This window comes from Carassius gibelio, chromosome B8 (genome assembly GCF_023724105.1).
Source record: "Carassius gibelio isolate Cgi1373 ecotype wild population from Czech Republic chromosome B8, carGib1.2-hapl.c, whole genome shotgun sequence".
Classification (NCBI taxonomy): domain Eukaryota; kingdom Metazoa; phylum Chordata; class Actinopteri; order Cypriniformes; family Cyprinidae; genus Carassius; species Carassius gibelio.
Genome location: NC_068403.1, coordinates 8305697 through 8318305, shown reverse-complemented (window position 1 = coordinate 8318305; position 12609 = coordinate 8305697). Strand labels below are relative to the sequence as shown.

General features: G+C 36.6%; 1 protein-coding gene across 1 annotated transcript in view; it reads right to left on the bottom strand.

Moving 5' to 3' along the window:
- acbd6 (acyl-CoA binding domain containing 6) overlaps positions 1-12609 on the bottom strand; it is a 33037-nt gene that overhangs the window by 6331 nt on the left and 14097 nt on the right. The gene's annotated exons all lie outside the window — the stretch shown is intronic.

The following is a 12609-nucleotide window of genomic DNA, read 5'->3' as shown; positions in this document are numbered from 1 at the left end:
TACACAATAGCCCAATCTGCCTGGTGTGCTGGTGACAAATTGCCACAGCTTGTGGTATCAGAGGTGCGATGCAGAGAAAGCCATATTTAGGGCAAGGATTAAGGATCCTGCATGTGTGTGGATATAAATCCAGTGGAATGCAACACGCAGGGGTCAGGAAGTTCTGCGCATAACATGTGTCGTCGGGCTAAATTTTATTTTAATTGCTACTTTAATATGCCTTCCCACCCTAATAATGATGACATACAACATTATTGTTTTGGCTGAGTGGTTGGTGGAGATCATCAGCACTCAATGAGAACTACAGGGAGAGTTTTTATGACATGTCGCACGTTTGCCCCATCTGACACAACATCAGCCTGCATTATCCTCCATAGAAGATATCATTAGCCCACTGCACAAAGGATTTACTCTACAGGTCATGCATTGTGTTATTATCATGTTGTAAAGCTTACAGTTTTACAGTTTTACACTCTAACAAGTAAAACTTTTCATTATTGAGTTAATAGAAGCATTAACATAATTTTCAGAAAATAGGTCACACCTGACTATGAATTGGATTAGACCAAAATTACATTGTTGAAGTCATTTACAAGCATTATAAACACTAGTTTTTGTTACACTGCAAATTTAACATTGTTCAGAATAGAACAGAATTTTGAAAATTGTAAAAACAAATTGTATATTAGTGTAAATGTCAAATTAAATTTCTGTATAAATAACTTTTATTATGAACACCAAGCATAAAGTGAACGCGAACTTTAAATCACATAAAATGCAAAAGGCCACAAAATACCATTCGCATCATCAGACTTAAAAAAAGAAATATAATCTGGAAAAAAATTTTTTTTTTACAAAAAGCTTGTTTTGCTATATTAATTAAAACAATGCATAGAGTATTAAGCAAACTCTACATTTAAACAAAACATTCACAAATGTCATTAGAGAAAAGGATTATTTTTCCTGTTTATGCCCAAAATAGGGTGGGGTGCACATCACTGAGCGCTAAACACACTTAAAGAGCCACACAGATGGGAAATCAAAAATTACCTGTATTACAGTGTATGATGTAGCTGTCCATCGGTGTAAACAATGTGCAAATAATTAAACCAAAAAGTACACGATTTATAAAGTTATTGGCTTCTAAAGTAAGGAGTCGACTTCAAATCTTCAAAGGAGATTTCAAATCTTTTGCCCATCTCTATGTACGTCACTAGAACACTTTGCATAATAATCTCTGCCTACCGTCTTGAGAGAAACATAACTCTGACCTGCCCCACCCCCACACACAGACACAGATGCTCTGGTTGGTGTGATAGCATCATGTCGAGGAGACAGTATGTTTTTAATTGTAAAGGCAAGTTTGTTTTATTTTCACTGCCAAAGAATGAAGATCAGAAGAACCAATGGCTAAAATTCATTTTTACCACAATACCAGAGCAGTACAACAAATCCCTTTTGTTGTGTTCACAACATTTCACTGATGACTGCTTTTCTAATCTCGGTGAGTACAAGGCGGGATTTTCAAAGCGTTTGGCCATAAAAGAGGGTTCATTACCAACTTTATTTAGAACAACGAGCATCTCTGAATCACAACGCGAAGTATGATTATGAAGTTATGTGTTTGTTTTCTCCCGAGCATCTTATCAGTATGTGTGCTGTCTCCAGCCTTTGTCTGTGCTGATCGTCATTTACAAACACGTCATTAAAATGAAGTGTAACTCCGTGAATACTCAACGAAGAGACATGAGAGAGATATCTATAGAAAGCTTGACATGTCTACTTTAAAACTAAATAAGTGCTGCTTATAGATATTCTGTGATAAAGTAATCCATATGAAAACAACGCGATGTCTGTTTTTCATGTCTCCCTTCGTTATATCTAATGTGATCACGCCCCCACGCTGAACGCGTTATTCAGATTCAAACTGAAGCGCGGCTTGAATACACCCACACAGAAGAAAAAGCAGCGAGACTGTTCAAGTTTTTTATTTTACTGTTTGCTTCGCGATGAGAGGAATAAGACATAATTCACCCCAAAAAGATTCTAACGCATTGTTTACCATGAAGTTGTGTGCAGAACAACCAATCAAACCTATGTCAGTTGACCAATCAGAACACAGTATGCTAGTGAAAGGTGGGGTTTAAGGAAACTGAATCTTTTGAACAGCTTCGCGCGAACCATTTGGGGATCTCTGAGAATTGAGGTAATTTTAAAATGATATTTTGACAAAATGACAATGTTTTTTAACCTTGGATGGATTTAAACCTATTGTACAGGACTTATAAACAGTGATAGGAAGCTTAGAATTTTCATCTTACTGGATCTTTAATCGGTTTCATGCTGGACACCAGAGGGCACCCTCACGTGGAAACTACACACAGTCATCACAGACATAATAGAACTCATGACGCTCCAGGAAATCCCTAATATGAGCAAAGGCTTTAGCTATAGCTATGACTGAATAAAAAGAAGATATACAGTATTGTTCAAAATAATAGCAGTACAATGTGACTAACCAGAATAATCAAGGTTTTTCGTATATTTTTTTATTGCTACGTGGCAAACAAGTTACCAGTAGGTTCAGTAGATTCTCAGAAAACAAATGAGACCCAGCATTCATGATATGCACGCTCTTAAGGCTGTGCAATTGGGCAATTAGTTGAAAGGGGTGTGTTCAAAAAAATAGCAGTGTCTACCTTTGACTGTACAAACTCAAAACTATTTTGTACAAACATTTTGCTTAACTTTGCAAATGCTTAAAACTGATCAAACATGAATACAGTAAACACACAAATGACAATATATGGTTTATCGGTGTTCTTCAAGCAATCTCTGGTATTTTCATAAAAACAAAGTATATTTATAATCCAATGCTAATCCAACTAAGATAAAAATTGTGTTTTATGTTCTGGAAAATATGGTTTAGTAACATTTCTCTGTCTGCCATTTGAGCTTGTTGCAATAAATTTTTGGAAACATGATGGTGCAAAACTGGAAGGCGTTCCGCAGATTATATTTTAAAACAAGCTTTGCATCAGGAGAGCCTATAATGCCTTAGAGAGTAGGTTTTGGAACAGCCATTATCAATTATTGAAAAGTGATGCTATCGTTCAGAACTTTGTTCTTTTAATCTGTAACCGAGTGAAATTTATTTTCCAAAGTAGTAAGCCAAGGTGAATGCCCTTGTCAGTCAGATGCTGCTTAAGTCTGATCCCATTGTTCCTAATACAAAAATCTTCATCGCACCAGGGCCAGGGCTCTCAAACGATCCTAGAGTCAGATGCTATTGTTTATGGAGAGGCGAGAGAGCGACTCCAGGGGCTCTCTGATTGGATTAGCTGGTTAAAATCCCCCTAGACGAACAGAATACTGATGCAGTCTCTCTCCTCACCTTCTCTGATACAGTTACTGCCCTCTGAACAGGATAAGGAGTACACGAATATCCGTAAACAATAAAATGCGAGAACACAAACAGACATAGCTGTTTCTGGTTTTTAATTAATAATAAACAATTATGTATTTATTTTCATATTTTCTTGTGATGCAAATTTGGTAATATATATATATATATATATATATTATATATATATATATATATATATATATTCAAAAACACTCTTATATTCACAATAATGACCACAGTTTGCACCAAAACGCTATAGTTAGTACAAATTTTTTGGAAACTGTGATAATAATGTGGTAACTTAAAAACAACAACAAAAAAAATTGTTTGATTTTAACGTTGCAACTGTAACTATGACCTATGTCATTTTGACAGAACACATAACGGTAAGGGAAACATTAAAACTTAAAATCATATTATAAATGCATTATTGAATATAGAAATTTGTCAGTTCGAATATTTATTGTTGACACATGCACTGTTAAAAAAAATCAGAAGAAATAAATGAGCAAAATTATTTTTCCTTCTTGACGGAGTAAAAAGTGGCAGATGTTTATGAGAATGGTGGATACAGAATATGGAGATGCACATAAATACATATAGCCATAATTAAACAGTGAGGGCTTTACAAAACATAATCTTCTTTCACTAATCTTGTGTGCAGGCAACATCCGCATTGGCCCAGAGCTCTAGAGCATGGACACAAGAGTCACTGTGAGGACGGAGACAGCAGACAAACAGGTTGGCTCGAACGTTAACTGCTATGATTCATGGAAAATGGATATAGACATACACCTGTTAGTCTATTTGCATTAGCAGAATCATATACTGTAATATTTTAAGTACACCGTTCAACCCTGGGATTCTTTTTAAACAATACAGAAAAAATTCATAAATATGCTGATTGCTTACTTGATGCTTCTCCTTACTGTTACTCCACGAACTTCCATTGCAACAAGACAAAAAAAATTCATAAAATAATTCTTAGACTGATTTTCTAATTTGGTGAATTAAAAACATGCAGCTCTGTGTGTGAGTGCATGTATGTGTGAGCACATGCTTATATGTATTTATGTGTTTGCGTTTGTGAGGGGGTCAGAGACTAATGTCTCTAGAGCAGTCTGATGGAATCAGGCATAAATTGGATTGTCCTCCATTTGGTTTTCAAGGGAAAGTCAAGTAAGAAGCCGGCATAGCATTTATTTCAAGACTATTTCAAACTTCATCCTAATCAGGAAACTACATAGAAAGAAACTGCTAGACTAGGTTTCCTTGCGTTGCAGAAAACATAAATATCCCGAGACACATGAGTGAGAGAATACATATACATACTATTCACCATACTATTGTTTTTCTGACATACAGCCAAGTATGGTGACCCATATTCAGAATTTGTGCTCTGCATTTAACCCATCCAAAGTGCACACACACACAGCAGTGAACACGCACAAACCGTGAACACACACCTGGAGCAGTGGGCAGCCATTTATGCTGCAGCACCTGGGGAGCAATTGGGGGTTCGGTGCCTTGCCTCAGTCGTGGTATTGCTGGCCCGAGACTCGAACCTACAACCTTGGGGTTAGGAGTCATACTCTCTAACCAGTAGGCCAAGATCCCCCCCCCCCAGTCTTATCCGTTCCACTATTACATTTCACCTCATCTTCGCTATTTGAAAAAGAAAACACTCTAGAAAACTTCTCTTTCCCATTACGGCCACTGTATTTCAATCCATTCAGGGAGCATCGTCTAAGACTAACCCAAAGACCTAAAAACAGCCCTCTAATGACAACACAGGAAGAAAGCGAAAACAACAATATAAAAGCGATTAATGGAAAAAGAACAGTATATCAGGGTAAAGTGGAGAAAAAAGAGGCAGAAATGGAAGAGAAATAGCAAAGATGAGGTGAAATGTAATAGTGAAAAGGATTAGACTATGTTTCGGAGGCGTCTGTTGTATCCATCTGTAAAGGCTTCAACGGGAGCTGGCATACATACGCTGCCCACCAGGTCACTAAAAGCTTTTATGTTTTCATACCAGCACAACCCGGCAGTTCCCCGTGGCATATGGTAGGTGTGCTGGGAGCCACTGTCACGGCTTTATCTAGCACGACTAAATCTCTCACAGGAACACCCTTTTCTCTTTATCTCCCTCTCTCACTTGCTTTCTTTCCCTCTACTGTCCCAGACAGAAACATTAAACAAATGGGGAAAAATGCACATGCAATTATGATTTATGATGACTGGATGCAGGGAGCGCAGGGGTTTTTAATGACCCTGGCAGTAGACAGGAGGAGAAGAGAGGGATAGACAGAGGAGTGAATCGATATAACCACACGCCATTCATATGCAGATACGCTTATGATGAGCAGGTGCCATTAATCAAAGCATGCAGAAAATGCAGTCGTATTCATGATCATAACACCTATAGTCTTACACGGATATAATACAAGATTTATGAACATCTGGGTTCCTTCTTTACAATAAATATGTTCTTGTTCTTTTGCATAATGTATATTAAACTCAGATATTCAAGCTGCAAAGAGAGTGCATGTTAACGTGATTATTGATATGCGGTATCTTTAGAAATGTTCAAAAATGACTAAAAGCTGGTCTGTAATTTATAATAGGTATTTATGGTATAATGAACTGAGAATTTTGTATCAAATCTAGGCACTTTTTAAACATTCATAATTTAAACGTTGATAACATTAAGAATCATATTAGCAATCAGCATATTAGAAGGATTTCTGAAGGATCATATGACACTGAAGAATGGAGTAATGGTTGCGGAAAATTCAGTTTTGCTATCATAAGAATAAACCGCATTTATAAAAATGTTATTGTAATATAACAATATTACCGTTTTTTAACTGTATTTTTGATCAAATGATTGCAGCCTTGATGAGCATAAAAGACTTCTTTCAAAATGTTACAGAAAGAGAGAAACACTAATACCACGAAACAAAGAATTTGTAAACTTTTTATATATATATATATATATATATATATATATATATATATATTTTTTTTTATGTTCTTGATGTTTTTTGACTGAAAATTCTGTAATTTCCTCATGATATGATCAAGGACCTTAATACATTAGCAGTTAAAACAATATTTCAAAATATAAGTCACTGGGGTATATTTGTAGCAATAGCCAAAAATACACTGTATGGGTCAAAATTAGATTTTTCTTTCATGCCAAAAATCATTAGGATATTAAGATCACGTTCCATGAAGATATTTTGTATATTTCCTACCATACATATATTAAAACTTAATTTCTGATTAGTAATATGCATTGCTATGCTACAAACTTCATTTGGACAGTTTTAAAGGAAATGTTCTTTTCAAGAAAGTAGAAAACAAACATTCCAAAATGTACTTGTGACACTGTGATTACAGAAAACTAAATAATAAATAAAACACACAAAACAATAAAAAAAAAAGTGAGTTTAATATTTTAACTAAAGACAAGAAGACACAAGAACACTGCATAGTAGGACTGACCCATATGAGTGTGCACACAAGGGTACATTCTCGTTGGGAAAGCTGTGTTAAAAGGATCAGGCGGGTGGACTGCTCCTAATTGAATCTATTTCACCTCTCTGTGCAGTGTGTTAACCTTGCCAGCCAGTCTGTGTGTGTGAGGGTTAGCCTGTCGGTGCATATCACTCAATCCCAAAATGTCCTTGACAAACCCTCTGTAAAGATCATGTCAGGTTTTTCCCCCTCACAGTACCATCTCAAAACACTCGAACATCTTCACTGAGGCAGAAGGCATCCATCACACCACAATCAATTATCAACATAATGCAGATGGTGGATACTATACAATAAAACAGAATCTGAAATCTGATTGGATGGTTTGGAGCGACTGTAAAAATATACACCTGCAACCGCACATCAATTCTGTATTAAAGCAGTGAGTCTATAACAATACCACTCACAGTTTGGATAATAAATTATATTATTTGATGGATGAAGTTCATTGTAATGTAATTATTTATTGAACGCTGGTCAATTTTTATCATACTACTGTTGCTGCCATTACATGAGAGAAAAAAAATCATTCAAGTTACCAAAGGCTCTTGTGACGTAGGACTATTTTTGACTAAATCCTTATTCCGGTTAATAAATATGCACCTAAATTGAAAATATAAACACAATGACATTATCTACATGTAGATACCTCACCTAACAGACTTAAATCTGTGCCTTAGCAGTAAAAAAACAAAAAAACACAAGATGTAGACACATTGTTTTCAAGGAAACACTTGTGGAGGATGGGGCCGTTTGAGTTGGCTGTAATATTCAGAGGGAGATTGATTAGTAGCAGCACGACTGATTGATTTTTTTTCTTTTACAGTCAATCCTGGAGGCAGAGCGGCGTTCACTTCTTTTCTCTCTAATGCACAACAGCATACGTATGTTAATAAGCCGCATAACCAGCACTCACGCCTTCCTAGAACAGCATTAAATCATTGTCTGGGTTTTGTTTTTGTTCTCCTTGAATTAGTGACTCTCTTTTCCCATTGACAGTCCTTGGGTAAACGCAGAGCATTTAAAAAGAAGCGCAAATGAAAACAAAACACATTCGTGGAATTCAGTCCCGCCCCCCTCTTGTCTGTGTCTGCGTCTCAGTGTCCACCCCAAGGGACGTCTTAGGATCCATTAAGCAATTTCGCATGGGCCAAGAGTGGCGGAGAATTACCATGGGCAAGTCCAGGATCATCAGAGCAGTTCAAAAAGAAATACATAAAATAAATAAATGCATAAACCGCTCTAATATGAAAATCAATGTTGCAGGCGCAAGCTAAATCGCTGTGGGGGGAAAACTAATAAACCACAGGGCAAGTTCTGGCCCTGCTGGGAAATATGCTCAATCTCTCTCTCTTGCTCTCCCTCTTTCTCAGCACACAGCTGTGGACAGCTTTAATGTCCTTCACAATTTATGTGGATGGTTTGAAAACAGGAAGAAAACTGTTGAGTGTACGTATTGTGGCAAGGCGGCAGGAAGAAGGAGAAACAGATGGTTCTGGAGAGGCTTTTCATCAGAGGAGTTTAGCTGCCTGCGGCTAGAATGAAACACTTTGCCGAGAATGAATTGAACCCGCCGATAGCGTTGTTTATTTTCACACGATTTCTGCATTTTAGCACATGATTCGCTGAGGGAATTATGCAAATCAGGAGATGGTGCAAAAAGATTTGCCAAATTGCACGATTTCGTGGATGGCCATTTTGCAGGCCAGTCTGGTGTACTTATAGGACTTGTAATAGGACTTGTAATAGGACTTGCAGTTGCGTGTGTCGCAGTTGCATGTGTATATTTCTCATGCTTTTATACAAAGTGGTATACACCGTGTTCTCTTGGTATCAAACCCATGAACTTGGTGTCAAGTCACCTTTATTTATATAGCACAGTGTTGCCAAGTCTGCGGTTTTCCAGCGGAATTGGACTTGTTTAACAATGATGCCGTGGGTTGAAGCAATTGCAACATGTTATTTATCCGGGGTTTTTGCAATTGGGCTAGTTTTGAGTAGAGATTGTGCAGGTTTTCTTGTGTAAACCTGGCAACCCTGATATAGCGCTCCATGCAATACAGATTCTGCTGCTAGCACCTTGGTCTACTTTTTGAGCTGTATCATCATTTTAAAATAAATTTTTACTTACTAATTTACAGTGCGATATAAACATGAACCAGTTATGTTTTTTCTGTAACACTTTATTTTACAGTCCTGTTCCCCAGATACATACTATGTACTTATTATAGTAATTACAATAACTATGTAATAACTAGGTACTAACCCTGAACCTACCCCTAAACCTAATCCCATGTAGTTACCTTGTATTACCAGAACGTTCTTAGATAAATACACCAAGTACACTATAAGTACATGTAAGTAGACGTACTGTAAAATAAAGTGCCTGTTTTTCCTCGATTTCTTTAAACAAAACTGCACTACCCTTTTAAACAATGTTAAAGGAATACTCCACCCAAAAAGGAAAATTCTGTCATCGTTTACTCACCCTCATGTCATTCCAAACCTGTATGACATTCTTTATTCTGTGAAACATAGAAGATATTTTGATGAATGTTGATAAACATTTAGGGTTTCTATTGACTTGAGTTGTATATTTGTCCATACACTGGAAGTCAATGGGAACTGTCTGGTTACCAATTAGTTCTACAGACGAAATAAAGATACAGACATGGCACGACACAGGAGTGAGCAAACGATGACAGAGAAGACTATGCCTTTAAATCTGACAGGCAAAAAGTGTTCACTTTTGTGAGTAATAATACATATTCATAAAATAAATTCCACAATAAAACCTAAGTTACATTAAAAGGAGGTGAAAAGAATGACGATTATGCTAATGCCTACAGGATTCTTGTGGCTCAAAGAGCAAAAAATAGCACTGGCAACACTAAGGTCATGTTTAATTCCCAGGAAATGCATGAACTGGTTCCAAACATAAAAGTTAATAATTAGCCTGAATTCATTTTTAAGGGTTTTTAAATCACTTGTCTGGAAGTCAAATTACAACCATAAACAAATGTTTGATCAATTCTATTTCTAATGATGGACAACACAGAAAATGTTTCACTTATAAATAAAAAAAAAACAAAAAAAAAAAGCAGCACAGGGACTTCTAGGAACATTATAAAACAATGATTTGCACAGATTGCTTTTTTCTTTGCTTTCACTAAAATAAATTGAACTTCACAATACTCGCAGAACTAGCAATCAAAACTAGAGAAACCAAAATCACTGACTGCCCTGTAGTGCTGCTCTGTTACCCTATCATGATTACAGTTTGTATAGCAATGCCAGCCTCAGATCAGAAGCAAAAGTCTTCTGAAGGAGCTGTAAGAGTGCGACTCTCAGGTGTTTCACCCCATGCGGCTAAACCCTCCCACCACTGAGCCCCATTCTCATGCAGCTGGCGATTGGACGCCTCTCCTCGACAATCTTATGACAGATTGCTTTAGGTATTTGTTATGACGTGGAGGATGGAACCATTTGTTATCGTGGACCTGTGGCGGCAGCAGCAGAAGGACCTGAATGTGTAAGAATGTTCTCAACAGAAATTTAAACAGTTGCTGGGATTAAGAAAGCATCTAGAAGCACAATCATTTTTAATATGTAGTCAGCCAACTACAATTTCATGCATAATTTTAAAATAAATTATGCAACAGGTGACATTTTGTAAAACCAATAAAACCCTTAAAACGGTTGTCAGGAACTAACACGAATCGGAAACCTCAGATTATCCTTGCATTTCCACAGCACCACTAAATTACCTGTAAAGAAACAGCATCCTTTCTCTGTCCCAAACAATTCCTCACCATGAACTACTTGTAACCCAGGCAGATATTTACCACTATTGATCTACCTGGTCCTCGCCAGGGTCTTTTGTTCTCTCGGCTCCAGGCTCTGACCTCAATTAAGTTATGAATTTCAATCTGATGGACAGAGCGTGTGGCCAGCGCAGCCGATTAATTAGACACATTGAATAAAAAGTGAATTTTTAAAGAAGAAAGACTTTTTTTTGATAGTGTACCAAGTTTTATGTCAAAGGCTGAAATGATCAACAAAACAATGTTTGAACTTAGTCTGTAGTACATAAAGTGATTCGAACTAAATTAATTGTGGAAGATTTAAATATAATGGGGACAGAATATTTGCAATATTTGTAGAAACCATTTTTTACTCAGAATTTGCAAATAAATAAATAAATTAACAATTAATTAAAAAGAAACAGCAAGAAACCAATTAATTAAACATGGAACTTTTGAATTAGAAATGTTTTCTTATAATCCAGTAAGTTTAATTTACTTTAATTTAACTTTGAAAAATCACTTTTTTGCTGCCTTCCAGGCAATGCAAAAAATAAACATTATACAGAGTGTTAATCATAATGTTTTATATTTTCACAGAAGTTTCACCAAAAGCATGCTTCTTTGTTTGAAAGAAGCGCTCATTAGTCGGGCCTTTGAGACTCAAAACATGCTTTGTGGTGTTAAGCTCATTAAGCTCTATATGCCATGCTCTAATTTCTGATCATGCCACTAAAACTGTGTTTACATTGTTTAAAATGCAAATAACTTGCAAAACATCTGCCCCTGAATGAATAAAGAACAGTCTAGAACTGTGTGGTTGTATACATCCATTTTAATACTGAAGATGCAGCTAGGAGGTGCATAATTGCAGTGATAAGTTGAGCTTTACCAGCACCTATGAATCCAATCTCTAATAAATGTTGTTTGTGTTCTGTTTGGTATTCACATAAAATCGGATCCTTCATCAGCAACAGCAGATGTTCACACAGAAAACATCAAAGTTGCACATCACCTCTAAAGCCTCGCTAACATGGACCAATCAGCTGTGAGACAAGTTTTTAAATAAAGAATTTCATGCGAAACCATCAGTAAATAAATCCAACTTATTTCAGACATCAGAAATAAAACAAATAAAATAAAATCATGTCATCATGACAAAATCACAATGGATGCTTTCATTATAGACCTCTTCATCGATTATAATGTAAATACTAAGGTTTTGATGCATCAGGCCTCTCATATACAAGAACACATGCCCATAGTTGAAGTGCAGCTGAAAACAACAGATGCATGAACTCATGAACCCAGACTTTCCCAGTACAAATCTGACTCTACCACAGATGAACTACATTCCATGAGCGTGAAAAAAAACGAATCCCCCCAAACTCTCCCATGTGTCCCAGTTCTGTTCAATTATGCAGAGAGAACTGAATACGTGTTGTCGTTGTGATGTTGTCCAGGTGGCTGTTGACAGGTGGCATATGAGCTAATCTGAGAGAACAAGGGGACTTTTTTGCTCCTATTGTGGTTCCCCTTGATCCAGGATTACACCACCATATTCAAACTACCACACTCTCCGCGACCACCGCATCCATCAGCTGATTAATTTCAATACAATTTTCATTTGAAGACATAATAGCCTTTTTTCTCCATTGCCCCTTTTTCAATCAACAAATTAAAAATAGAAACCACTTTTATCTTTATTTAACACTAAGCTGAAATCGGATCATAGGACAGATGCGTGAAAACGCTGCCCTCGCTCACAGTTCATGGTTCACCCATTATTGGTCTTTTGTAATATTTTCATTTATAAATGTTCTACCTTTAGTCTTAGATTTTATATAATCAAAGTCA